We start from the raw sequence: 27,989 nt of genomic DNA on the forward strand, positions 1-27,989 counted from the left end.
GTCCATCACCCTTCTCCCGTCCCTCTGCGTCCATCCCCCTCTCCTATCCCCCTCTCTGGAGTCTGCGTCCACCCCGTCCTTCCCCTTATCTCCCTCCTCTATCCCCCAATGTCCAACCCCCTCCCCCTTCCGATGTGTCTATCACCTCTCTCCTGTCCCTCTGTGTCCATCCCCTCTCTCCCTCCTTGTCACCATCCCCCCCACTTTCCCCTTGTGTCCATCCCCTACTCTCCCCTCTTTGTCCATCCACCTCTCCCCCTCTGTGTCCATCCCTCTCTTCCCCTTCTTTGTCCATCCCTCTCTCCCCGTCTGTGTCCATCCATCTCTCCCCTTCTGTGTCCATCCATCTCTCCACCTCTATGTCCATCTCCCTCTCCCCCTCTGTGCCCAAAACCTCTTTCCCACCTCTGTGTCCTCAGTACTGACCCTCCAACAGTATTGCACTCCCGAAGTACAGAGCCTCCGACAGTATTGCACTCCCTCAGTTCAGACCCTCCGACAGTATGGCACTCCTTCAGTACTGACCCTCCGACAGTGCAGCATTCCTTCAGTGCTGACCCTCCAAAAGTGCAGCACTCCATCATTACTGACCCTTCACCAGTTTGGCACTCCCTCAGTACTGAACCTTCAAAAGTGCAGCACTCCCTCAATACTGACTATCCAACACTATGGCATTCCCTCAATACTGACCCTCCATCAGTTTGATATTCCCACAGTACTGATGCTCCGAGAGTATGGCACTCCCTCAGTAATGACCCTCCGAAAGTGCAGCTCTCCCCCAGTATCGACTCTCTGACTGTGCAACGCTCTCTCAGTACTGACCCTGTAATAGTGCAGCACTCCATCTGTACTGAACCTCCACCAGTACGGCACTCCCTCAGTACTGACACGCTGGCAGTTAGCATCCCTCAATACTAACAATCTGAGAGTATAGCGCTCCCTCAGTACTGACTCAACAACAATGCAGCGCTCCCTCACTACTGACCCTACATCAGTATGGCACTCCCTCAGTCCTGACCCTCCAACAGTATGGCACTCCCTCATGACTGACCCTCCAACAGTATGGCACCCCGCAGTACAGATCATCTCACAGTCTTGCACTCCCTCAGTTCTGACCCTCCGACAGTGTGGCACTCCCTCAGTACTGACCCCCAGAAAGTGCAGCATTTCCTCTGGACTGACCCTCTGACAGTGCAGCACTCCATCATTACTGATCCTTCACCAGTATGGCACTCCCTCAGTACTGACCCTCCAAAACTGCAGCACTCCCTCAATACTGACTATCCAACACTATGGCATTCCCTCAATACTGACCCTCCATCAGTTTGATACTCCCTCAGTACTGATGCTCCGACAGTATGGCACTCCCTCAGTACTGACCCTCCAACAGTGCAGATCTACCTCAGTATCGACTCTCTGACTGTGCAACGCTCCCTCAGTACTGATCCTCTAACAGTGCAGCACTCCATCAGTACTGAACCTCCACCAGGACTGCACTCCCTCAGTACTGATCCGCCAACGGCAGGCACTTCCTCGGTGCAGAGCAGCCGGCAGTATGGCACTCCCTCAGTACTGACCGTCCAACAGTGCAGCATTCCCTGAGTACTGAACCTCCGAAAGTATGACACTCCCACAGAACTGACACTCCAGCAGTGTTACAGTCCCTCCGTACTGACCATCTGACAGTGCAGCATTCCCAAAGTATTGACACTCTGAGAGTGCAGCATTCCCTCAGTACTGATTCAACAACAATGCAACACTCCCTCAGTACTGACCCGCTGGCAGTCAGCATCCCTCAATACTAACACTCTGAGAATGCAGCGCTCCCTCAGTACTGACCCTCCAACAGTGCATCATTCCCTCAATGCTGACTCTCCACCAGAACGGCACTCGCTCAGTACTGACCCGACAACAGCACGACACTCCCGCAGTACTGATCCTCCGACAGTGCAGCACTCACTCAATACTGACCCCTCGACAGGATGGCAATCCCTCAGTGCTGACCATCTGACAGGGCAGAGCTCCCTTAGTACTGGCCCTCCAAAAGAATGGCCCACCATCAGAACTGACCCTCTGACAGTACGGCACTCCCACAGTACTGATCCTCCGACAGTTTGGCACTCCCTCACTGCTGACGCTCCAACAGTGCAGCAGTTCCTCAGTACTGACACACCAAAAGTACAGCACTCCCTCAATACTGATCCTCCGACAGTGCGGCGCTCCCTCAGTACCGACTCTCTAACAGTGCAGCACTCCCTCAGTACTGAATCTCTAACAGTGCAGCACTCCCTCAGTACTGATCCTTCGACAGTGTAACACTCCCTCAGTGCTAACCCTCTACCAGTATGGCTCTCCCTCAGTACTGACCCTCCAATAGTATGAGACTCTTTCAATACTGACCATCCAACTGTATAACACTCCTTCAGTACTTACACTCTGACAGTATGGCACTCCCTCAGTGTTGACCATCTGACAGGGCAGAAATCCCTCAGTACTGGCCCTCCAAAAGAAGGGCACACCATCAGAACAGACCCTCTGACAGTACGGCAGGCCGACAGTACTGGCCCTCCGACAGTCTGGCACTCCTTCAGTGCTGACTCTCCAACAGTGCAGCACTTCCTCAGTACTGACACTCTGAGAGTGCAGGGCCCCCTCAGTACCGACTCAACAATAATGCAGCGCTCCCTCAGTCCTGACACTGAGCGTGCAGCATTCCCTCAGTGCAGACTCAACAACAATGCAGCGCTCCCACAGTGCTGACCATCTGGCAGTGCAGCCCTCCCTCAGTTCTAAGCATCTGACAGTGCAGCACTCCCTCAGTACTGACACTCTGAGAGAGCAGCATTTCCTCAGTACTGATCCTCCGACAGTGCAGCACTCCCTCATCACAGACTTTCTGAGAGTGCAGCATTCCCTCAGTACTGATCTTCTGACAGTGCCGCACACCCTCTATTCTGACCCTCTGGCAGTGAAAGACTCCCTCACCACTGACTCTCTAACAGTGCAGCACACCCTCAGGACTGATCCTCTGACATTGTAGCATTCCCTCAGTGCTGACCCTCCATCAGTGTGGCTGTCCCTCTTTCCGGCCCCCAAATAGTATGATACTCCCTCAATACTGACCCACCATAAGTAGAGAACTCCCTCAGTACTGACCCTCCAATAGTCTGGCACACCCTCAGTACTGAAGCTCCATCAGTATGGCAGTCCCTCAGTACTGACCCACCCACAGTATGGCACTCCTTCATTATTGATCTTCTGACAGGATGGCTCTCCCTCAGTACTGACCCTCTAAATGTCTGGCACTTCCTCAGTACTGACCGTCCATCAGTGTGGCACTCCCTCAGTACTGATCTTCTGACAGGATGGCTCTCCCTCAGTACTGACCCTCTAAAAGTCTGGCTCTCCCTCAGTACTGACCCTCCGACAGTATGGCTGACCCTCAGTACTAACCCTCCAATTGTATGATACTCCCTCAGTACTGACATTCTGACAGTGCAGCAGTCCCTCAGGACTGAGAATGCAGCGCCCCCTCAGTACTGACTGAACAACAATTCAGCACTCCATCAGTTCTGACCATCTGATGCTGCAGAACTCCCTCAGGATTGATGCTCCAAAAGTGCACCACTACCTCAGTACTGACCCTCCGACAGTGCAGCGCTCCCTCAGTACCGACTTTCTGACAGTGCAACACTCCCTCAGTGCTGACCCTATAACATTGCAGAACTCCATCAGTACTGACCCTCCAACAGTATTGCACTCCCGCAGTACAGAGCCTCCGACAGTATTGCACTCCCTCAGTTCTGACCATCCGACAGTATGGCACTCCTTCAGTACTGACCTTCCGACAGTGCAGCATTCCTTCAGTGCTGACCCTCCAAAAGTGCAGCACTCCATCATTACTGACCCTTCACCAGCATGGCACTCCCTCAGTATTGACCCTTCAAAAGTGCAGCACTCCCTAAATACTGACTATCCAACACTATGGCATTCCCTCAATACTGACCCTCCATCAGTTTGATATTCCCACAGTACTGATGCTCCGAGAGTATGGCTCTCCCTCAGTACTGACCCTCCGAAAGTGCAGCTCTCCCTCAGTATCGACTCTCTGACTGTACAACGCTCTCTCAGTACTGACCCTGTAACAGTGCAGCACTCCATCAGTACTGAACCTCCACCAGTACGGCACTCCCTCAGTACTGACACGCTGGCAGTCAGCATCCCTCAATACTAACAATCTGAGAGTATAGCGCTCCCTCAGTACTGACTCAACAACAATGCAGCGCTCCCTCACTACTGACCCTACATCAGTATGGCACTCCCTCAGTACTGACCCTCCGACAGTATGGCACTCCCTCAGTACTGATCATCTAGCATTCTGGCTCTGCCTCAGTACTGACCCTCCGACAGTATGGCACTCCCTCAGTGCTGACCAACTGACAGGGCACAACTCCCTCAGTACTGGTCCTCCAAAAGAATGACACACCATCAGAACTAACCCTCTGACTGTACGGCACCACCAGTACTGACCCTCCGACAGTCCGGCACCCCCTCAGTGCTGACGCTCCAACAGTGCAGCACTTCCTCAGTACTGACGCGCCAAAACTGCAGCGCTCCCTCAATACTGATCCTCCAACAGTGCGGTGCTCCCTCAGTACCGGCCCTCCAAACGAATGGCACACCATCGGAACTGTCCCTCCAACAGTATGGCACTCCGTCCTATCTGATCCTCCAGCAGTATGGCACTCCCTCAGTACTGAGCCTCCAACAGTATGGAAATCCCTCAGTTATGACCCTCCGACTGTATGGCACTCCTTCACTACTGACCCACTGGCAGTGCCGCACTCCCTCAGTACTGATCTTCTGACAGTGTAGCACTCCCTCAGTGCTGACTCTCTACCAGTATGGCTCTCCCTCAGTACTGACCCTCCAATAGTATGAGACTCTTTCAATACTGACCATCCAACTGTATAACACTCCCTCAGTACTTACACTCTGACAGTATGGCACTCCCTCAGTGTTGACCATCTGACAGGGCAGAAATCCCTCAGTACTGGCCCTCCAAAAGAAGGGCACACCATCAGAACTGACCCTCTGACAGTACGGCAGGCCCACAGTACTGGCCCTCCGACAGTCTGGCACTCCTTCAGTGCTGACTCTCCAACAGTGAAGCACTTCCTCAGTACTGACACTCTGAGAGTGCAGGGCCCCCTCAGTACCGACTCAACAATAATGCAGCGCTCCCTCAGTCCTGACACTCTGAGCGTGCAGCATTCCCTCAGTGCAGACTCAACAACAATGCAGCGCTCCCACTGTGCTGACCATCTGGCAGTGCAGCCCTCCCTCAGTTCTAAGCATCTGACAGTGCAGCACTCCCTCAGTACTGACACTCTGAGAGAGCAGCATTTCCTCAGTACTGATCCTCCGACAGTGCAGCACTCCCTCATCACAGACTTTCTGAGAGTGCAGCATTCCCTCAGTACTGATCTTCTGACAGTGCCGCACACCCTCTATTCTAACCCTCTGGCAGTGAAAGTCTCCCTCAGCACTGACTCTCTAACAGTGCAGCACTCCCTCAGGACTGATCCTCCGACATTGTAGCATTCCCTCAGTGCTGACCCTCCATCAGTGTGGCTGCCCCTCAGTCCGGCCCCCCAATAGTTTGATACTCCCTCAATACTGACCCACCATAAGCAGAGAGCTCCCTCAGTACTGACCCTCCAACAGTCTGGCACACCCTCAGTACTGAAGCTCCATCAGTATGGCAGTCCCTCAGTACTGACCCACCCACAGTATGGCACTCCCTCATTATTGATCTTCTGACAGGATGGCTCTCCCTCAGTACTGACCCTCTAAATGTCTGGCACTTCCTCAGTACTGACCGTCCATCAGTATGTCTCTCCCTCAGTACCGATCTTCTGACAGGATGGCTCTCCCTCATTACTGACCCTGTAACAGTCTGGCACTCCCTCAGTACTGACCCTCCGACAGTATGGCTGACCCTCAGTACTAACCCTCCAATTGTATGATACTCCCTCAGTACTGACATTCTGACAGTGCAGCAGTCCCTCAGTACTGGGAATGCAGCGCCCCCTCAGTACTGACTGAACAACAATTCAGCACTCCATCAGTTCTGACCATCTGACGCTGCAGAACTCCCTCAGGACTGATGCTCCAAAAGTGCACCACTACCTCAGTACTGACCCTCCGACAGTGCAGCACTCCCTCAGTACCGACTTTCTGACAGTGCAACAGTCCCTCAGTGCTGACCCTATAACATTGCAGAACTCCATCAGTACTGACCCTCCAACAGTATTGCACTCCCGCAGTACAGAGCCTCCGACAGTATTGCACTCCCTCAGTTCTGACCCTCCGACAGTATGGCACTCCTTCAGTGCTGAACCTCCGACAGTGCAGCATTCCCTCAGTACTGACTCAACAACAATGCAACACTCCCTCAGTACTGACCCGCTGGCAGTCAGCATCCCTCAATACGAACAATCTGATAATGCAGCGCTCCCTCAGTAGTGACCCTGACCCTCTAACAGTGAGGCGCTCCCTTAGTACTAACCATCCAAGAGTGCAGCACTCCCTCAATGCTGACTCTCCACCAGAACGGCACTCGCTCAGTACTGTACCGACAACAGTACGACATTCCCGCAGTACTGATCCTCTGACAGTGCAGCACTCACTCAATACTGACCCTCCGACAGGATGGCACTCCCTCAGTGCTGACCGTCTGACAGGGCAGTGCTCCCTCAGTACTGGCCCTCCAAAAGAATGGCCCACCATCAGAACTGACCCTCTGATAGTACAGCACTCCCACAGTACTGATCGTCCGACAGTCTGGCACTCCTTCAGTACCGATTTTCTGACAGTGCAACACTCCCTCAGTACTGACCCTCTAACAGTGCAGTATTCCCTCAGTGCTTATCCTCCGACAGTGCAGCATTCCCTCAGTACTGACCCTCCACCAGTATGGCACTCCATCAGTACTGACCGTCCAACAGTGCAGCATTCCCTGAGTACTGAACCTCCGAAAGTATGACACTCGCTTAGAACTGACACTCCGGCAGTGTGACAGTCCTTCCGTACAGACCATCTGACAGTGCAGCACTCCCTCAGTACTGACACTCTGAGAGTGCAGCATTCCCTCAGTACTGACTCAACAACAATGCAACACTCCCTCAGTACTGACCCGCTAGCAGTCAGCATCCCTCAACACTCTGAGAATGCAGCGTTCCCTCAGTAGTGACCCTGACCCTCTAACAGTGAGGCACTCCCTTAGTACTAACCATCCAAGAGTGCATTCCCTCAATGCTGACTCTCCACCAGAACGGCACTCGCTCAGTACTGACCCGACAACAGTACGACACTCCCGCAGTACTGATCCTCCGACCGTGCAGCACTCACTCAATAATGTCCCTCCGACAGGATGGCACTCCCTCAGTGCTGACCATCTGACAGGGCAGAGCTCCCACAGTACTGGCCCTCCAAAAGAATGGCCCACCATCAGAACTGACCCTCTGACTGTATGGCACTCCCACAGTACTGATCCTCCGACAGTTTGGCACTCCCTCAGTGCTGACGCTCCAACAGTGCAGCACTTCCTCAGTACTGACACGCCAAAAGTGCAGCACTCCCTCAATACTGATTCTCCGACAGTGCGGCACTCCCTCTGTACCGACTCTCTAACAGTGCATCACTCCCTCAGTACTGACTCCCTAACAGTGCAGCACTCCCTCAATACTGATCCTCCGACAGTGCAGCACTCCCTCAGTACTGTCAATCTGGCAGTGCAGCCCTCCCTTTGTACTGACCTTCTGACAGTGCAGCACTGCCTCTGTACTGACACTCTGAAAGAGCAGCAATCCCTCAGTACTGATCCTCCGACAGTGCAGCACTCCCTCAATCTCGAACCTCTGGCAGTGCAACACTCCCTCAGCACTGATCCTCCGACAGTACAGCACTCCCTCAGTACTGAACCTCCACTAGTATGTCTCTCCTTCAGTCCTGTCCCTCCAATATTATGATAAACCCTCAGTACTGACCCTCCAACAGTATGGCACTCCCTCATTACTGACCATCCAGCAGTATGACACTCCATCAGTACTGATCCTCCGACAGTATGGCACTCCCTCAGTACTGATGCTCCGACAGTGTGGCACTCCCTCAGTACTGAACCTCTGACACTGCAGCACTCCCTCAGTACTGACACTCTGAGAGTGCAGCGCTCCCTCAGTACTCACTTAACAAAAATGCAACACTCCCTCAGTACTGACCCGCTGGCAGTCAGCATCCCTCAATACTAACGCTCTGAGAATGCAGCGCTCCCTCAGTACATACTCAACAACAATGCCGTGCTTGCACAGTACTGACACTCTGAGAGTGCAGCAGTCCCTCAGTACAGACTGAACAAAAATGCAGCGCTCCTTTGCAACAGACCATCTGACAGTGCAGCACTCACTCAGTTCAGACTCAACATCAATGCAGAAATCCCTCAGTACTGACATTTTGAGGTTGCAGCACTCCCTCAGATCTGACCCTCTGACAGTGCAGCACTCCATCATTACTGACCCTCTACCAATATGGCACTCCATCAGTGCTGACCCTCCACCAGTAAGGCACTCCCTCATTACTGTCCCTCCAACAGTGCAACAGTCCCTCAGCACTCACTCTATAACAGTGCAGCACTCCCTCAGTACTGACCCTCCACCAGTCTGGCACTCCCTCAGCACTGACCATCCATCAGTATGGCACTCCCTCAGTACTTTTTCCTCCGACAGTGCATCACTCCTTCAATACTGACACTCTGAGAGATCAGCGCTCCCTCAGTACTGACACAACAACAATGCAATATTCCCTCAGTACTGATCCGCTGGCAGTCAGCATCCCTCAATACTAACACTCTGAGAATACAGCACTCTCTCAGTACTGACTCAACAGCAATGCAACGCTCCCTCAGTACTGACAATCTGAGAGAGCAGCATTTCCTCAGTACTGAGCATCTGACAGTGCAGCATTCCCTCAGTACTGATCCTCCAACAGTGCATCACTCACTCATCACCAACTTTCTGAGAGTGCAACATTGCCTCAGTACTGATCCTTCGACAGTGCAGTACTCCATCAATACTGACCCTCTGGCAGTGCAGCGCTCCCTAAGTACCGACTTTCTGACAGTGCAACACTCCCTCAGCAATCACTCTCTAACAGTGCAGTGCTCCCTCATTACTGATTCTCTGACAGTGCAGCACTCCCTCAGTACTGACCCTCCACCAGTATGGCACTCCCTCAGCACTGACCCTCCAATAGTATGATACTCCCTCAATACTGACACTCCAACAGTATTACACTCCCTCAGTACTGAAGCTCCAACGGTCTGGCACTCCCTCATTACTGACCCACCATCAGTCTGGCACTCCCTCAATACTGATACTCCTACAGTATAGCACTCCCTCAGTACTGACCCTCCACCAGTATGGCACTTCCTCAGCACTGACCCACCAATAGTATGATACTCCCTCAATACTGACACTCCAACAGTATTACACTCCCTCAGTACTGATGCTGCAACGGTCTGGCACTCCCTCATTACTGACCCACCATCAGTCTGGCACTCCCTCAATACTGACACTCCTGCAGTATAGCACTCCCTCATTACTGATCTTCTGACAGTATGGCACTCCCTCAGTACTGACCCTTCGAAAGAATAGCACCCCCTCTGTACTGATCCTCTGACAGTGCAGCACTCCCTCAGTACTGACCCTCAGCAGTATGGCACTCCATCATTACTGACCATCCAGCAGTATGGCACTCCCTCAGCAATGATCCTCCGACAGTATGGCACTCCCTCATCTCCAGCTTTCTGACAGTGCAGCACTCACTTAGTATTGACCCTCTAACAGTGCAGGACTCACTCAGTACTGACCCTCTAACAGTGCAGCACTCCCTCAGAACTGACCATCTGACAGTGCAGCACTCCCTCAGTACTGAATCAAAAACAATGCAGCACTCCTTCAGGACTTACACTCGGAGGGTGCAGCGTTCCCTCAGTGCTGACTCAACAACAATGCAGCATTCCCTCAGTACTGACGATCTGGCACTGCAGCACTCACCCAGTACTGACACTCTGAGTGTGTAGCATTCCCTCAGTACTGACCCTCCAACAGTGCAGCGCTCACTCTATACTGACCCTCTAACAGTGCAGCACTCCCTCAGTACTGATCATCTGACTGTGCAGCACTCCTTCAGTACTGGCCCTCCACCGGTATGGAAAACCATCCGTACTGACACTCCAACAGCATCGCATTCCCTCAGTACTGACCTTCCAACAGTATGTCACTCCCTCAGTACTGACCCTCCGACAGTATCGCACTCCCTCAATACTAACCATCTATTAGGGCAGCAACCTCTCAGTATTGAAACAGTGAGAGTGCAGCACTCCCTCAGAACTGACTCAACAACAACGCAGCGCTCCCTCAGCACTGAGACACCAACAGTAGGCAAGTCTTCATCACCAAATTGATGACAGTGCAGAACTCCCTCAGTACTGGTCCTCCAACAGTGCAGCACTCCCGTAGTACTGACTCAACAACAATGCAGCGACCCTTCAGATCTGACCATCCGACAGTGCAGCACTCACTCAGTACTGACCCTCTGAGATTGCAGCGCTCCCACAGTACAGACTCAACAACAATGAGCCATTCCCTCAGTACTTACCATCTTACTGTGCAGCACTCCCTCATCACTGACCCTCTGACAGTGCAGCACTCCCTCATCACTGACCCTCTGACAGTGCAGCGCTCCCACAGAACTGATACTCTGAGAGTGCAGCATTCCCTAAGTACTGACCAGCTGAAGTGCAGCATTTCCTCAGTACTGACCATCTGTCACCGCAGCATTCACACAGTACTGGCACTCTGAGAGTGCAGCATTCCCTCATCACCAACTTTCTGACAGTGCAGCTCTCCCTCACTACTGATCCTCAGAAAGTGCAGCACTCCCTCAGTACGGATCCTCTGACAGTGCAGCACACTCTCAGTACTGACCCTCCACAAATATGGCACTCCCTCAGTACTGACCCTCCAACAGTACGGAACACCCTCAGTACTGACCCTTCAACAATGCAGCTCTCCCTCAGTACTGACCACCCAAGTATCGCACTGCCTCAGAACTGACCCTCCGACAATACAGCACCACCTCAGTACCGACCATCCGGCAGTATGGCACTCCCTCAGTACTGACACTCCGACAGAATGTCTGTCCCTCAGTACTGACCCTCCGACAGTGCGACACACCCTCATACTGACACTCGAACAGGGTCGCACTCCCTCACTACTGACTCTCCAAATATGCAGCACACCCACAATACGTATCATCCGACAGTGCAGCACTGCCTCAGTACCGAATTTCTGACATTGCAGCACTGCCACAGCACTGACCCTCTAGCAGAGCAGCACTCCCTCAGTACGGAATGCTCCGACAGTGCCGCACACCCTCAGTGCTGACCCTCCAACAGCACAGCACTCCCTCAGTACTGACCCTCCAACTATCGCACTCCCTCAGAACTGACCCTCCGACAATACGGCACCACCACAGTCCTGACCATCCGACGGCATGGCACTCCCACAATACTGACCGTCCGACAAAATGTCAGTCCCTCAGACCTGACCCTCCGACAGTGCGGCACACCCTCAGTACTGTTCCTCCCACTGTCCAGCAGTCCCTCAGTGCTGACCCTCCACCTGTATGGCCAATCAATAGTACTGACCCTCCAACAGTAAGGCACTCCCTCAGTACTGACCCTCCAACAGTATGGCACTCCCTCGGTGCTGACCATCTGATGGTGCAGCATCCGTCAATACTGAGTGCAGTGCTCCCTCAGTACTGACTCATCAACAATGCAGCGCTCCCTCAGTACTGATCCTCTAACGGAAGGCAATCCCGCATCACCAAGTTTCTGACAGTGCAGCACTCCTTCAATACAGACCCTCTGGCAGTGCAGCTTTCACTTAGTAACGACTTTCTGACAGTGCAACACTCCGTCAGCACTGACTCTCTAATAGTGCAGCAGTCCCTCAGTACTGATCATCCGACAGTGCAGCACTCCCTCAGTACTGACCCTCCAACAGTACGGCACGCCCTCATTTCTGACCCTCCAGCAGTGTGGCTTTCCATCAGTACTGATCCTCCAACAGTATCGCTCTCCCTCAGTATTGACCATGCAACACTCCCTAAGTACTGACCCTCCAATAGTGCAGCACTCCCTCAGTACTGACTCTCCAACAGTATGGTACTCCCTCAGTACTGTCAATCTGACAGTGCAGCAATCATCAGCAGTTACACTCCAAGAGTGCAGCGCCTGCTCATTACTGACTCAAAAACCATGCAGCACTCTCTCACAACTGACACTCTGAGAGTGCAGCATTCCCTCAGTACTGACTCAACAACAATGCAGCTCTCCTTCAGAACTTACCATCCAACAGTGCAGCAATGCCTCAGTACTGACACTGAGAGTGCAGAGCTCCCTCAGAACTGACTCTGCAACAATGCAGCTTTCCCACAGTACTGACAGTCTGAGAATGCAGCTTTCCCTCAGAACTGACACTCTGAGAGTTCAGCATTCCTCCCGTACTGACTCAAGAACAATGCAGCACACACTTTGTACTGACCCTCTGACAGTGCAGCACTCCCTCAGTACTGAATCAACAACAATGCAACAGTCCCTCAGTACTGACACTCTGAGGGTGCAGCACTCCCTCAGTACTGACCTTCTGACAGTGCAGCACTCCCACAGTAGTGACACTCTGAGAGTGCAGCGCTCCCTCATTACTGACTCAACAACAGTGCATCACTCCCTCAGTACTGACCGTCGCAGAGTGCTGCATTCCCTCAGTACTGATCTTCAGACAGTGCAGCACTCCATCAGCACCAACATCCTGTCAGTGCAGCATCCCTCAGTACTGATCCTCCGACAGGGCAGCGCTCGCTCAGTACTCAGTCTCCAACAATAGGGCACTCCCTCGGTAGTGAATCTGCATCAGTCTGGCACTCCACCAGTACTGACCATCCGACAGTATGTCACTCCCTCAGTACTGACCCTCCGACAGTATCGCACTCCCTCAATACTAACCATCTATTAGGGCAGCAACCTCTCAGTACTGAAACTGTGAGAGTGCAGCACTCCCTCAGAACTGACTCAACAACAACGCAGCGCTCCCTCAGTACTGAGACACCAACAGTCGGCAAGTCTTCATCACCAAATTGATGACAGTGCAGAACTCCCTCAGTACTGGTCCTCCAACAGTGCAGCTCTGCCGTAGTACTGACTCAACAACAATGCAGCGACCCTTCAGATCTGACCATCCGACAGTGCAGCACTCACTCAGTACTGACCCTCTGAGATTGCAGCGCTCCCACAGTACAGACTCAACAACAATGCAGCACCCTCTCAGTACAGACAGTCTGTGAATGCAGCTTTCCCTCAGTACTGACTCAACAACAATGAGCCATTCCCTCAGTACTTACCATCTTACTGTGCAGCACTCCCTCATCACTGACCCTCTGACAGTGCAGCGCTCCCACAGAACTGACACTCTGAGAGTGCAGCATTCCCTAAGTACTGACCAGCTGAAGTGCAGCATTTCCTCAGTACTGACCATCTGACACCGCAGCATTCACACAGTACTGGCACTCTGAGAGTGCAGCATTCCCTCATCACCAACTTTCTGACAGTGCAGGTCTCCCTCACTACTGATCCTCAGAAGGTGCAGCGTTCCCTCAGTAATAACTCAACAACAATGCAGCACTCCATCAGTACTGACACTCTGAGAGTGCAGCATTCCCTCAGTAATAACTCAACAACAATGCAGCACTCCCTCAGTACGGATCCTCTGACAGTGCAGCACACTCTCAGTACTGACCCTCCACAAATATGGCACTCCCTCAGTACTGACCCTCCAACAGTATGGAACACCCTCAGTACTGACCCTTCAACAATGCAGCTCTCCCTCAGTACTGACCACCCAAGTATCGCACTGCCTCAGAACTGACCCTCCGACAATACAGCACCACCTCAGTACCGACCATCCGGCAGTATGGCACTCCCTCAGTACTGACCCTCCGACAGAATGTCTGTCCCTCAGTACTGACCCTCCGACAGTGCGACACACCTTCATACTGACACTCGAACAGGGTCGCACTCCCTCACTACTGACTCTCCAAATATGCAGCACTCCCACAATACGTATCATCCGACAGTGCAGCACTGCCTCAGTACCGAATTTCTGACATTGCAGCACTGCCACAGCACTGACCCTCTAGCAGAGCAGCACTCCCTCAGTACGGAATGCTCCGACAGTGCCGCACACCCTCAGTGCTGACCCTCCAACAGCACAGCACTCCCTCAGTACTGACCCTCCAACTATCGCACTCCCTCAGAACTGACCCTCCGACAATACGGCACCACCACAGTCCTGACCATCCGACGGTATGGCACTCCCACAATACTGACCGTCCGACAAAATGTCAGTCCCTCAGACCTGACCCTCCGACAGTGCGGCACACCCTCAGTACTGTTCCTCCCACTGTCCAGCAGTCCCTCAGTGCTGACCCTCCACCTGTATGGCCAACCAATAGTACTGACCTTCCAACAGTAAGGCACTCCCTCAGTACTGACCCTCCAACAGTATGGCACTCCCTCGGTGCTGACTATCTGATGGAGCAGCATCCGTCAATACTGAGTGCAGTGCTCCCTCAGTACTGACTCATCAACAATGCAGCGCTCCCTCAGTACTGATCCTCTAACGGAAGGCAATCCCGCATCACCAAGTTTCTGACAGTGCAGCACTCCCTCAATACAGACCCTCTGGCAGTGCAGCTTTCACTTAGTAACGATTTTCTGAAAGTGCAACACTCCGTCAGCACTGACTCTCTAATAGTGCAGCAGTCCCTCTGTACTGATCATCCGACAGTGCAGCACTCCCTCAGTACTGACCCTCCAACAGTACGGCACGCCCTCATTTCTGACCCTCCAGCAGTATGGCTTTCCATCAGTACTGATCCTCCAACAGTATCGCTCTCCCAGAGTATTGACCATCCAATAGTGCAGCACTCCCTCAGTACTGACTCTCCAACAGTATGGTGCTCCCTCAGTACTGTCAATCTGACAGTGCAGCAATCATCAACAGTTACACTCCAAGAGTGCAGCGCCTGCTCATTACTGACTCAAAAACCATGCAGCACTCTCTCACTACTGACACTCTGAGAGTGCAGCATTCCCTCAGTACTGACTCAACAACAATGCAGCTCTCCTTCAGAACTTACCATCCAACAGTGCAGCAATGCCTCAGTACTGACACTGAGAGTGCAGAGCTCCCTCAGAACTGACTCTGCAACAATGCAGCTTTCCCAAAGTACTGACAGTCTGAGAATGCAGCTTTCCCTCAGAACTGACACTCTGAGAGTTCAGCATTTCTCCCGTACTGACTCAAGAACAATGCAGCACACACTTTGTACAGACCCTCTGACAGTGCAGCACTCCCTCAGTACTGAATCAACAACAATGCAACAGACCCTCAGCTTTCAGTGCAGCAGCTTTTTCGGGAGCAGAGTGTGAGCGAGTGAGCAGCTGGGAAGGTCAGTTTGAAAGTAAATTTAATTTCCTTCTGTTTTTCGGCGGAGGCCAGGGGGCTGCTGGGTAAGTAAAACACTATATATTTGGGCGGTTTAAAATAACTTTCCTTTCAGTGCAGCAGCTTTTTCGGGAGCAGAGTGTGAGCGAGTGAGCAGCTGGGAAGGTCAGTTTGAAAGTAAATTTAATTTCCTTTTGTTTTTCGGCGGAGGCCAGGGGGCTGCTGGGTAAGTAAAACACTATATATTTGGGCGGTTTCTGAACCCGAGACACCACACTTTTAGTGTCTCCCACCCGCCCTCCTCCTCTAACCAAAAAAAAAAGGACTCGGTGGGGTGTTTATAAGGTAAGGCTTTTTCAATTTCTCTGGATTTATTGTGATTGGTAAAAACTTTTCGTTCCTTTTTCATTTAACTAAGTTAAGCTTAAGATTAAAAATGGCAGGAGATCTCAGACCCGTATCATGCTCCTCTTGCTCAATGTGGGAGCTCAGGGACATGGCTGATGACCCTGACTCCTTCACGTGCAGGAAGTGTGTCCAGCTGCAGCTCTTGTTAGACCGCATGACGGCTCTCGAGCTGCGGATGGACTCACTTTGGAGCATGCGCGATGCTGAGGAGGTCGTGGATAGCACGTTTAGTGAATTGGTCACACCGCAGATTAGGATTGCTGAGGGAGAAAGGGAATGGGTGACCAAAAGGCAGAGAAAGAGCAGGAAGGCAGCGCAGGAGTCCCCTGCGGTCATCTCCCTCCAAAACAAGTATACCGTTTTGGATACTGTTGAGGGAGATGGCTCACCAGGGGAAGGCAGCAGTAGCCAGGTCCATGGCACCATGGCTGGCTCTGCTGTTCCGAAGGGCGGGAAAAAGAGTGGAAGGGCTATAGTCGTAGGGGATTCGATTGTAAGGGGAGTAGATAGGCGGTTCTGTGGTCGAAAACGAGGCTCCCGAATGGTATGTTGCCTCCCAGGTGCACGGGTCAGGGACGTCTCAGATCGGCTGCAGAATATTCTAAAGGGGGAGGGTGAACAGCCAGTTGTCATTGTGCACATAGGCACTAATGATATAGGTAAAAAACGGGATGAGGTCCTACATGCAGAGTTTAGGGAGTTAGGAGCCAAGTTAAAAAGTAGGACCTCAGAGGTAGTAATCTCAGGATTACTACCAGTGCCACGTGATAGTCAGAGTAAAAATGAAAGAATAGTCAGGATGAATGCGTGGCTTGAGAGATGGTGCAGGAAGGAGGGGTTCAGATTTTTGGGACATTGGGACCGGTTCTGGGGGAGGTGGGACGATTACAAATTGGACGGTCTACACCTGGGCCGGACTGGAACCAATGTCCTTGGAGGTGCTTTTGCTAACGCTGTTGGGGAGGGTTTAAACTAATGTGGCAGGGGGATGAGAACCAATTGAGGTCAGTTGACAGTAAGGAGGTAGTAACAAAATCCTGTAAGGAACAAGATAATGAAGTCAGTGTGACTAAGGGGAAGAGCAGGCAGGGAGCAGATGATGAATAAAAAGGGACTGGTGGTCTGAGGTGCATTTGTTTTAATGCAAGAAGTGTAGTAGGTAAGGCAGATGAACTTAGGGCTTGGATTAGTACCTGGGAGTATGATGTTATTGCTATTACTGAGACTTGGTTGAGGGAAGGGCATGATTGGCAACTAAATATCCCAGGATATCGATGCTTCAGGCGGGATAGAGAGGGAGGTAAAAGGGGTGGAGGAGTTGCATTACTGGTCAAAGAGGATATCACAGCTGTGCTGAAGGAGGGCACTATGGAGGACTCGAGCAGTGAGGCAATATGGACAGAACTCAGAAATAGGAAGGGTGCGGTAACAATGTTGGGGCTGTACTACAGACCTCCCAACAGCGAGCGTGAGATAGAGGTACAAATATGGAAACAGATTATGGAAAGCTGTAGGAGCAACAGGGTGGTGGTGATAGGAGATTTTAATTTTCCCAACATTGACTGGGATTCGCTTAGTGTTAGAGGTCCAGATGGAGCAGAATTTGTATGGAGCATCCAGGAGGGTTTTCTAGAGCAGTATGTAAATAGTCCAACTCGGGAAGGGGCCATACTGGACCTGGTGTTGGGGAATGAGCCCGGCCAGGTTGTTGAAGTTTCAGTAGGGGACTACTTTGGGAATAGTGATCACAATTCCGTAAGCTTTAAAATACTCATGGACAAAGACGAGAGTGGTCCTAAAGGAAGAGTGCTAAATTGGGAGAAGGCCAACGATAACAAAATTCGGCAGGAGCTGGGAAATGTAGATTGGGAGCAGCTGTTTGAAGGTAAATCCACATGTGATATGTGGGAGGCTTTTAAAGAGAGGTTGATTAGCGTGCAGGAGAGACATGTTCCTGTGAAAATGAGGGATAGAAATGGCAAGATTAGGGAACCATGGATGACAGGTGAAATTGTGAGACTAGCTAAGAGGGAAAAGGAAGCATACATAAGGTCTAGGCGGCTGATGAAAGACGAAGCTTTGAAAGAATATCGGGAATGTAGGACCAATCTGAAATGACAAATCAAGAGGGCTAAAAGGGGTCATGAAATATCTTTAGCAAACAGGGTTAAGGAAAATCCCAAAGCCTTTTATTCATATATAAGGAGAAAGAGGGTAACTAGAGAAAGGATTGGCCCACTAAAGTACAAAGGAGGAATGTTATGCTTGGACTCAGAGAAAATGGGTGAGATTCTAAATGAGTACTTTGCATCGGTATTCACCGAGGAGAGGGACATGACGGATGTTGAGGTTAGGAACAGATGTTTGATTACTCTAGGTCAAGTCGGCATAAGGAGGGAGGAAGTGTTGGGTATTCTAAAGGGCATTAAGGTGGACAAGTCCCCAGGTCCGGATGGGATCTATCCCAGGTTACTGAGGGAAGCGAGAGAGGAAATAGCTGGGGCCTTAACAGATATCTTTGCAGCATCCTTAAACACGGGTGAGGTCCCGGAGGACTGGAGAATTGCTAATGTTGTCCCCTTGTTTAAGAAGGGTAGCAGGGATAATCCAGGTAATTACAGACCGGTGAGCCTGATGTCAGTGGCAGGGAAGCTGCTGGAGAAGATACTGAGGGATAGGATCTATTCCCATTTGGAAGAAAATGGGCTCATCGGTGATAGGCAACATGGTTTTGTGCAGGGAAGGTCATGTCTTACCAACTTAATAGAATTCTTTGAGGAAGTGACAAAGTTGATTGATGAGGGAAGGGCTGTCGATGTCATATACATGGACTTCAGTAAGGCGTTTGATAAGGTTCCCCATGGCAGGCTGATGGAGAAAGTGAAGGCGCTTGGGGTCCAAGGTGTACTAGGTAGATGGATAAAGAACTGGCTGGGCAACAGGAGACAGAGAGCAGCAGTAGAAGGGAGTTTCTCAAAATGGAGACGTGTGACCAGTGGTGTTCCGCAGGGATCCGTGCTGGGACCACTGTTGTTTGTGATATGCATTAATGACTTGGAGGAAAGTATAGGTGGACTGATTAGCAAATTTGCAGACGACACCAAGATTGGTGGAGTAGCAGACAGTGAAGGGGACTGTCAGAGAATACAGCAGAATATAGATAGATTGGAGAGTTGGGCAGAGAAATTGCAGATTGATTTCAATCAGGGCAAATGCGAGGTGATGCATTTTGGAAGATCCAATTCAAGAGTGAACTATACAGTAAATGGAAAAGTCCTGGGGAAAATTGATGTCCAGAGAGATTTGGGTGTTCAGGTCCACTGTTCCCTGAAGGTGGCAACGCAGGTAAATAGAGTGGTCAAGAAGGCATACGGCATGCTTTCCTTCATCGGACGGGGCATTGAGTATAAGAGTTGGCAGGTCATATTACAGTTGTATAGGACTTTGGTTCGGCCACATTTGGAATACTGCGTACAGTTCTGGTCGCCACATTATCAAAAGGATGTGGATGCTTTGGAGAGGGTGCAGAGGAGGTTCACCAGGATGTTGCCTGGTATGGAGGGCGCTAGCTATGGAGAGAGGTTGAGCAGATTAGGATTATTTTCATTAGAAAGACGGAGGTTGAGGGGGGACCTGATTGAGGTGTACAAAATCATGAGAGGTATAGACAGGGTGGATAGCAAGAGGCTTTTTCCCAGAGTGGGGGATTCAATTACCCGAGGACACGAGTTCAAACTGAAAGGGGAAAAGTTTAGGGGGGATATGCGTGGAAAGTTCTTTACGCTGAGGGTGGTGGGCACCTGGAACGCATTGCCAGCGGAGGTGGTAGATGCGGGCACGATGGAGTCTTTTAAGATGTATCTAGACAGATACATGAATGGGCCGAAAGAAAAGAGATACAGAACCTTAGAAAATAGGCGACATGTTTAGAGTGAGGATCTGGATCGGCGCAGGCTTGGAGGGCCTGTGCTGTAATTATCTTTGTTCTTTGTTCTTTGTACTGACACTCTGAGGGTGCAGCACTCCCTCAGTACTGACCTTCTGACAGTGCAGCACTCCCACAGTAGTGACACTCTGAGAGTGCAGCGCTCCCTCATTCCTGACTCAACATCAGTGCATCACTCCCTCAGTACTGACCGTCGCAGAGTGCTGCATTCCCTCAGTACTGATCTTCAGACAGTGCAGCACTCCATCAGCACCAACATCCTGTCAGTGCAGCATCCCTCAGTACTGATCCTCCGACAGGGCAGCGCTCGCTCAGTACTCAGTCTCCAACAATAGGGCACTCCCTCGGTACTGACCCTCCATCAGTCTGGCACTCCACCAGTACTGACCATCCGACAGTATGTCACTCCCTCAGTACTGACCCTCCGACAGTATCGCACTCCCTCAATACTGACCATCTATTAGGGTTTCGGTGACTGCAGCTTTGATATTAACGGAGCTGCGGGAGCGGGCTGACTGCTGCGAAGTCAATTTCAGTGTCAGTTTAAAAGTGAATTCTCTTTTGTTTTTGGAGGACCAGGGGACTGCTGGGTAAGTAAAAACTATACATTTGGGTTGTTTAAAATCTCTTTCTTTTAGTTTCGGTGGCTGCAGCTTTGATAGTAACGGAGGTGCGGGAGCGGGCTTACTGCTGCGAAGTCAATTTCAGTGTAAGTTTAAAAGTGAATTCCCTTTTGTTTTCGGAGGACCAGGGGACTGCTGGGTAAGTAAGAACTATATATTTGGGCTGTGGCTGTACCCGAGACACGACATGTGTAGTGTCTCCCACCCACCCTCCTCCTCTAACCAAAATGAATGACTCTGGTGTGTTGATAAGGTAAGCTTTTTATTAAAGAAGTTCTGTCCGTTGGATGGCTAACCTAACAAGTTTTGACTTTTTGTTTTTGGTTTTTCAGTAGATTTGTTGGGAATTTGGAATAGTGGGAATGGAAGTTAAGGCAGTTGTATGTACCTCCTGCAGAATGTAGGAGGAAAGGGTCGCCAAGAGTGTCCCTGCTGACTGCATCTGCGGGAAGTGCACCCAACTCCAGCTCCTCAGCTCCTCGAGAACCGCGTTAGGGAACTGGAGCTGGAGCTGGATGAACTTCAGATCATTCGGGAGGTGGAGGAGGTTATTGAGAGGAGTTATGGGGAGGTAGTATCACCTCAGGTAAAAGAAGTAGGTAGATGGGTTACCGTCAGGGGAAGGAGAGGGAACCAGCAGGCAGTGCAGGGATCCCCTGTGGCCGTTTCCCTCAACAACAGGTATACCGTTTTGGATACTGTTGCAGGGGACGACTTCCCAAGGGTAAGCAATGGGGTACAGATATCTGGCACAGAGTCTGTCCCTGTTGCTCAGAAGGGAAAGGGGAAGAGGAGCAGAACATTAGTCATTGGGGACTCTATAGTTAGGGGAAAAGATAGGAGGTTCTGTGGGAACGAGAGAGACTCACGGTTGGTATGTTGCCTCCCAGGTGCCAGGGTTCGTGATGTCTCGGATCGTGTTTTTGGGATCCTTAATGGGGAGGGGGAGCAGCCCCAAGTCGTGGTCCACATAGGCACCAACGACATAGGTTGGAAGAGAGATGGGGATTTAAGACATAAATTCACGGAGCTAGGGTGGAAGCTAAGAGTGAGAACAAACAGAGTTGTTATGTCTGGGTTGTTGCCCGTGCCACGTGATAGCGAAGCGATAGCGAGGGAGAGAGAGGAGTTGAACATGTGGCTGCAGGGAAGGTGCAGGAGGGAGCGTTTTGGTTTCCTGGATAATTGGGGCTCTTTCTGGGGTAGGTGGGACCTCTACAAACAGGATGGTCTTCACCTGAACCAGAGGTGTACCAATATCCTGGGGGGTAGATTTGTTAGTGCTCTTCGGGGGGGGGGTGGTTTAAACTAATTCAGCAGGGGAATGGGAACCTAAATTGTAGTGCCAGTGTGCAGAATGTTGAGAGTAGTGAGGTCAGGGATATGGTTACAAGGACGCAAGAGGGCACTGGCAAGCAAGAACCTGGTTTAAAGTGTGTCTAATTCAACGCCAGGAGCATCCGAAATAAGGTGGGTGAGCTTGCAGCTTGGGTTGGTACCTGGGATCTCGATGTAGTGGCCATTTCGTAGACATGGGCAGAGCAGGGGCAGGAATGGATGTTGCAGGTTCCGGGATTTAGATGTTTCAGTAAGAACAGAGAAGATGGTAAAAGAGGGGGAGGTGTGGCATTGTTAATCAAGGAGAGTATTACAGCGACAGAAAGGACGTTTGAGGACTCGTCTACTGAGGGAGTATGGGCCGAGTTTAGAAACAGGAGAGGTGAGGTTACCCTGTTGGGAGTCCTTTATAGACCTCCAAATAGTTCCAGAGATGTAGAGGAAAGGATAGCGAAGATGATTCTCGACAGGGGCGAGAGTAACAGGGTAGTTGTTATGGGGGACTTTAACTTTCCAAATATCGACTGGAAATACTATAGTTCGAGTACTTTCGATGGGTCAGTTTTTGTCCAGTGTGTGCAGGAGGGTTTTCTGACACAGTATGTAGACAGGCCAACCAGGGGAGATGCCACATTGGATTTGGTACCGGGAAATGAACCCAGCCAGGTGTGACATTTAGATGGAGGTGAGCACTTTGGTGATAGTGATCACAATTCGGTTAGGTTTACCTTAGCGATGGGCAGGGACAGGTAAATACCGCAGGGCAAGAATTATAGCTGGGGGAAAGGAAATTATGATGCGATTATGCAAGATTTAGGATGTGTAGGATGGGGAAGGAAATTGCAGGGGATGGGAACAATCGAAATGTGGAGCTTATTCAAGGAGCAGCTACTGCGTGTCCTTGATAAGTATGTACCTGTGAGGCAGGGAGGAAGTTGTCGAGCCAGGGAGCCGTGGTTTACTAAAGAAGTTGAAGCGCTTGTCAAGAGGAAGAAGAAGGCTTATGTTAGGATGAGACGTGAAGGCTCAGTTAGGGTGCTTGAGAGCTACAAGCTTGCAAGGAAGTATCTAAAGGGAGAGCTAAGAAGAGCAAGAAGAAGACACGAGAAGTCATTGGCGGATAGGATCAGGGAAAACCCGAAGGCTTTCTCTAGGTATATCAGGAATAACAGAATGACTAGAGTTAGATTAGGGCCAATCAAGGATAGTAGTGGGAAGTTGTCTGTGGAATCAGAGGAGATAGGGGAAGTGTTAAATGAATATTTTGCGTCAGTATTTACAGTCGAGAAAGAAAATGTTGTTGAGGAGAATACTGAAATTCAGGCTACTAGGCTAGATGGGATTTAGGTTCACAAGGAGGAGGTGTTATCAATTTTGGAAAGTGTGAAAATAGATAAGTCCCCTGGGCCAGATGGGATTTACCCCAGGATTCTCTGGGAAGCCAGGGAGGAGATTGCAGAGCCTTTGTCCTTGATCTTTATGTCGTCATTGTCGACAGGAATAGTGTCGGAAGACTGGAGGATAGCAAATATTGTCCCATTGTTCAAGAAGGGGAGTAGAGACAGCCCTGGTAATTATAGACCTGTGAGCCTTACTTCGGTTGTGGGTAAAATGTTGGAAAAGGTTATAAGAGACAGGATTTATAATCATCTTGAAAATAATAAGTTCATTAGCGATGGTCAGCACGGTTTTGTGAAGGGTAGGTCGTGCCTCACAAACCTTAGTGAGTTTTACGAGAAGGTGACCAAACAGGCGGATGAGGGTAAAGCAGTGGATGTGGTGTATATGGATTTCAGTAAGCCGTTTGATAACGTTCCCCATGGTAGGCTATTGCAGAACATAAGGAACTATGGGGTTGAAGGTGATTTAGAGCTTTGGATCAGAAATTGGCTCGCTGAAAGAAGACAGAGGGTGGTGGTTGATGGCAAGTGTTCACCTGGAGATTAGTTACTTGTGGTGGACCGCAAGGATCTGTTTTGGTGCCACTGCTGTTTGTCATTTTTATAAATGACCTGGAAGAGGGTGTAGAAGGGTGGGTTAGTAGATTTACGGATGACACGACGGTCGGTGGAGTTGTGGATAGTGCCAAAGGATGTTGTAGGGTACAGAGGGACATAGATAGGCTGCAGAGCTGGGTTGAGAGATGGCAAATGGAGTTTAATGCGGAAAAATGTGAGGTGATTCACTTTGGAAGGAGCAACAGGAATGCAGAGTACTGGGCTAATGGGAAGATTCTTGGTAGTGTCGATGAACAGAGAGATCTTGGTGTCCAGGTGCATAAATCCCTGAAAGTTGCTACCCAGGTTAATAGGGCTGTGAAGAAGGCATATGGTGTATTCGCTTTTATTTGTAGGGGGATCGAGTTTCGGAGCCACGAGGTCATGCTGCAGCTGTACAAAACTCTGGTGAGACCGCACCTGGAGTATTGCGTGCAGTTCTGGTCACCGCATTATCGGAAGGATGTGGAAGCTTTGGAAAGGCTGCATAGGTGATTTAGTAGGATGTTGCCTGGTATGGAGGGAAGGTCTTACGAGGAAAGGCTGAGGGACTTGAGGTTGTTTTCGTTGAGAGATGGAGAAGGAGAGGTGACTTAATAGAGACATATAAGATAATCAGTGGGATAGATAGGGTGGATAGTGAGCGTCTTTTTCCTCGGATGGTGATGGCAAACACGAGGGGACATAGCTTTAAGTTGAGGGGTGATAGATATAGGACAGATGTTAGAGGTAGTTTCTTTACTCAGAGAGTAGTAGGGGCGAGGAACGCCCTGCCTGCAACAGTAGTAGACTCGCCAACTTTAAGAGCATTTAAGTGGTCATTGGATAGACATATGGATGAAAATGGAATAGTATAGGTCAGATGGTTTCACAGGTCGGCGCAACATCGAGGGCCGAAGGGCCTGTACTGCGCTGTAATTTTCTACCTGCTACCCCCAATACTGCCAGATCCCTGCTCCCCCTAATGCTGCCAGATCTCTGTACTCCCCAAGGCTGCCAGATGCCTGCTCCCTCCAATACTGCCTGATCTCTGTACTCCCCAATACTGCCAGCTACCTGCTCCCTCCATTACTGCCAGCTCCCTGCTCCCTCCAATAGTTCCTGGTCTCTGTACTCCCCAATACTGCCTGCTCCCTGCCCCCTCCAATAATGCCCACTGCATGCTCCCTGCTCCCTCCAATACTGCCAGCTCCCTGCTCCCGCCAATGCTGCCTGCTCCCTGCTCCCTCCAGTACTACCAGATATCTGTACTCTCCAATACAGCCAGCTCCCTGCTCCCTCCAATAGTTCCTGGTCTCTGTACTCCCCAATACTGCCTGCTCCCTGCTCCCTCCTATAATGCCAAATGCGTGCTCCCTGCTCCCTCTAATACTGCGAGCTCCCTGCTCCCTCCAATACTGCCATCTCCCTGCTCCCTCCAAAACTGCCAGGCCGCTGCTCCCTAAAATAATGCCAGCTCCGTGCTCCCTCCAATACTGCCAACTCCCTGCTCCCTCTAATAATGCCTGATCATTTTACTCCCCAATACTGCCAGCTCCCTGCTCCCTCCAATAATGACAACTGCGTGCTCCCTGCTCCCACAAAAACTGCCAGCTCCGTGCTCCCTCCAATACTGCCAACTCCCTGCTCCCTCTAACACTGCCTGTTCATTTTTCTCCCCAATACTGCCGGCTCCCTGCTCCTTCCAATAATGCCAACTGCGTGCTTCCTCCAATCCTGCCATCTCCCTGCTCCCTCCAAACATGCCATTTCCGTGCTCCCTCCAATACTGCCATCTCCCTGCTCCCTCCAATACTGCCAGCTCCCTGCTCCCACCGATACTGACAGGTCTCTGTACTCCCCAATACTGCCAGCTCCCGGCTCCCTCCAATACTGCCAGCTCCCTGCTCCCAACAATACTTCCATATCCCTGCTCCCTCCAATACTGCCAGCTCCGAGCTCCCTCCAAGAATGCCAACTGCGTGCTCCCTGCTCCCTCCAATACTGCGAGCACCCTGCTCCCTCCAATACTGCCATCTCCCTGCTCCCTCCAAAACTGCCATTTCCGTGCTCCCTCCAATACTGCCAGCTCCCTGCTCCCACCAATACTTCCATATCCCTGCTCCCTCCAATACTGCCAGCTCCGAGCTCCCTCCAATAATGCCATCTCCGTGCCCCCTCCAATATTGCCAGCTCCCTGCTCCCATCGATACTGACAGATCTCTGTACTCCCCAATGCTGCCAGCTCCCTGCTCCCTCCAATAATGCCTACTGCGTGCTCTCCGCTCTCTCCAATACTGCCAGCTCCCTGCTCCCTCCAGGACTGCCAGATCTCTGTACTCCCGAATGCTGCCATCTCCCTGCTCCCTCCAATACTGCTTGCTCCCTGCTCCCTCCAGGACTGCCAGATCTCTGTCCTCCCTAATGCTGCCAGCTCCCTGCTCCCTTCAATACTGCCAGATCTCTGTACTCCCCAATGCAGGTAGCTCCCTGCACCCTCCAATACTGCCATATCTCAGCACTTCCCAAGGCTGCCAGATGCCTGCTTCCTCCAATACTGCCAGAACCCTACTCTCTCCAACACGGCCAGAGCTCTGTACTCCCCAATACTGCCAGCTACCTGCTCCCCGCAATACTGCCAGATCTCTGAACTCCCCAAGGCTGCCAGCTCCCTGCTTCCTCCAATACTGCCAGAGCCCTGCTACCTCCAACACTGCCAGAGCTCTGTACACTCCAATATTGCCAGATCTCTGCACTCCCCAAGGCTTCCAGATCCCAGCTCCCTTCTATACTGTCAGGTCGCTACACCCTCTTATACAGCCTGCTCCCTGCTCCCTCCAGTACAGCCAGATCTCTGTACTCCCCAATACTGTCAGCTGACTGCCCCCTCTAATAATGCCAACTGCATGCTCCCTGCTCCCTCCAATACTGTTAGCTCCCTGCTCCATCCAATACTGCCAGATCTCTGTACTCTCCGATACTCGCCAGCTCCCTGCGCCCTCCAATACTGCCAGCTCCCTGCGCGCCCTCCAATACTGCCAAATCTCTGCACTACCCAATATTGCAAGCTCCCTGCTGACTCCAATACTGCCAGGTCTCAATACTCCCCAATACTGCCAGCTCCCTGCTCCCTCCAATGCTGCCAGCTCCCTCCTCCCTCCAATACTGCCATATCAATGCTGCCTCCAATAATGCCAGCTCCCTGCTGCCTCCAATAATACCAGCTCCCTGCTCCCTCCAATACCGCCAGCTCCCTCCTCCCTCCAATACTGCCATATCCCTGCTCCCTCCAATAATGCCAGCTCCCTGCTCCCTCCAATACTGCCAGATATCTGTGCTCCCCAATACTGCCAGCACCTTGCTCACTCCAAGACTGCCGGATCTCTGTACTCACCAATACTGCCAGCTCCCTGCTCCCTCCAATACTGACAGCTCCCTGCTCCCTCCAAAACTCCCAGATCTCTGAACTCCCCAAGGCTGCCAGCTCCCTGCTTCCTCCAATACTGCCAGAACCCTGCTACCTCCAACACTGCCAGAGCTCTGTACACTCCAATATTGCCAGATCTCTGCACTCCCCAAGGCTGCCAGATCCCTGCTCCCTCCTATACTGTCAGGTCGCTACATCCTCTTTACTGCCTGCTCCCTGCTCCCTCCAGTACAGCCAGATCTCTGTACTCCCCAATACTGTCAGCTGCCTGCCCCCTCTAATAATGCCAACTGCGTGCTCCCTGCTCCCTCCAATACTGTTAGCTCCCTGCTCCATCCAATACTGCCAGATCTCTGTACTCTCCGATACTCGCCAGCTCCCTGCGCCCTCCAATACTGCCAGCTCCCTGCGCGCCCTCCAATACTGCCAAATCTCTGCACTACCCAATATTGCAAGCTCCCTGCTGACTCCAATACTGCCAGGTCTCTATACTCCCCAATACTGCCAGCTCCCTGCTCCCTCCAATACTGCCAGCTCCCTCCTCCCTCCAATAATGCCAGCTCCCTGCTGCCTCCAATAATGCCAGCTCCCTGCTCCCTCCAATACCGCCAGCTCCCTCCTCCCTCCAATACTGCCATA

This window comes from Heterodontus francisci, unplaced genomic scaffold (assembly GCF_036365525.1).
Source record: "Heterodontus francisci isolate sHetFra1 unplaced genomic scaffold, sHetFra1.hap1 HAP1_SCAFFOLD_140, whole genome shotgun sequence".
In the NCBI taxonomy this organism is placed as follows: Eukaryota; Metazoa; Chordata; class Chondrichthyes; order Heterodontiformes; family Heterodontidae; genus Heterodontus; species Heterodontus francisci.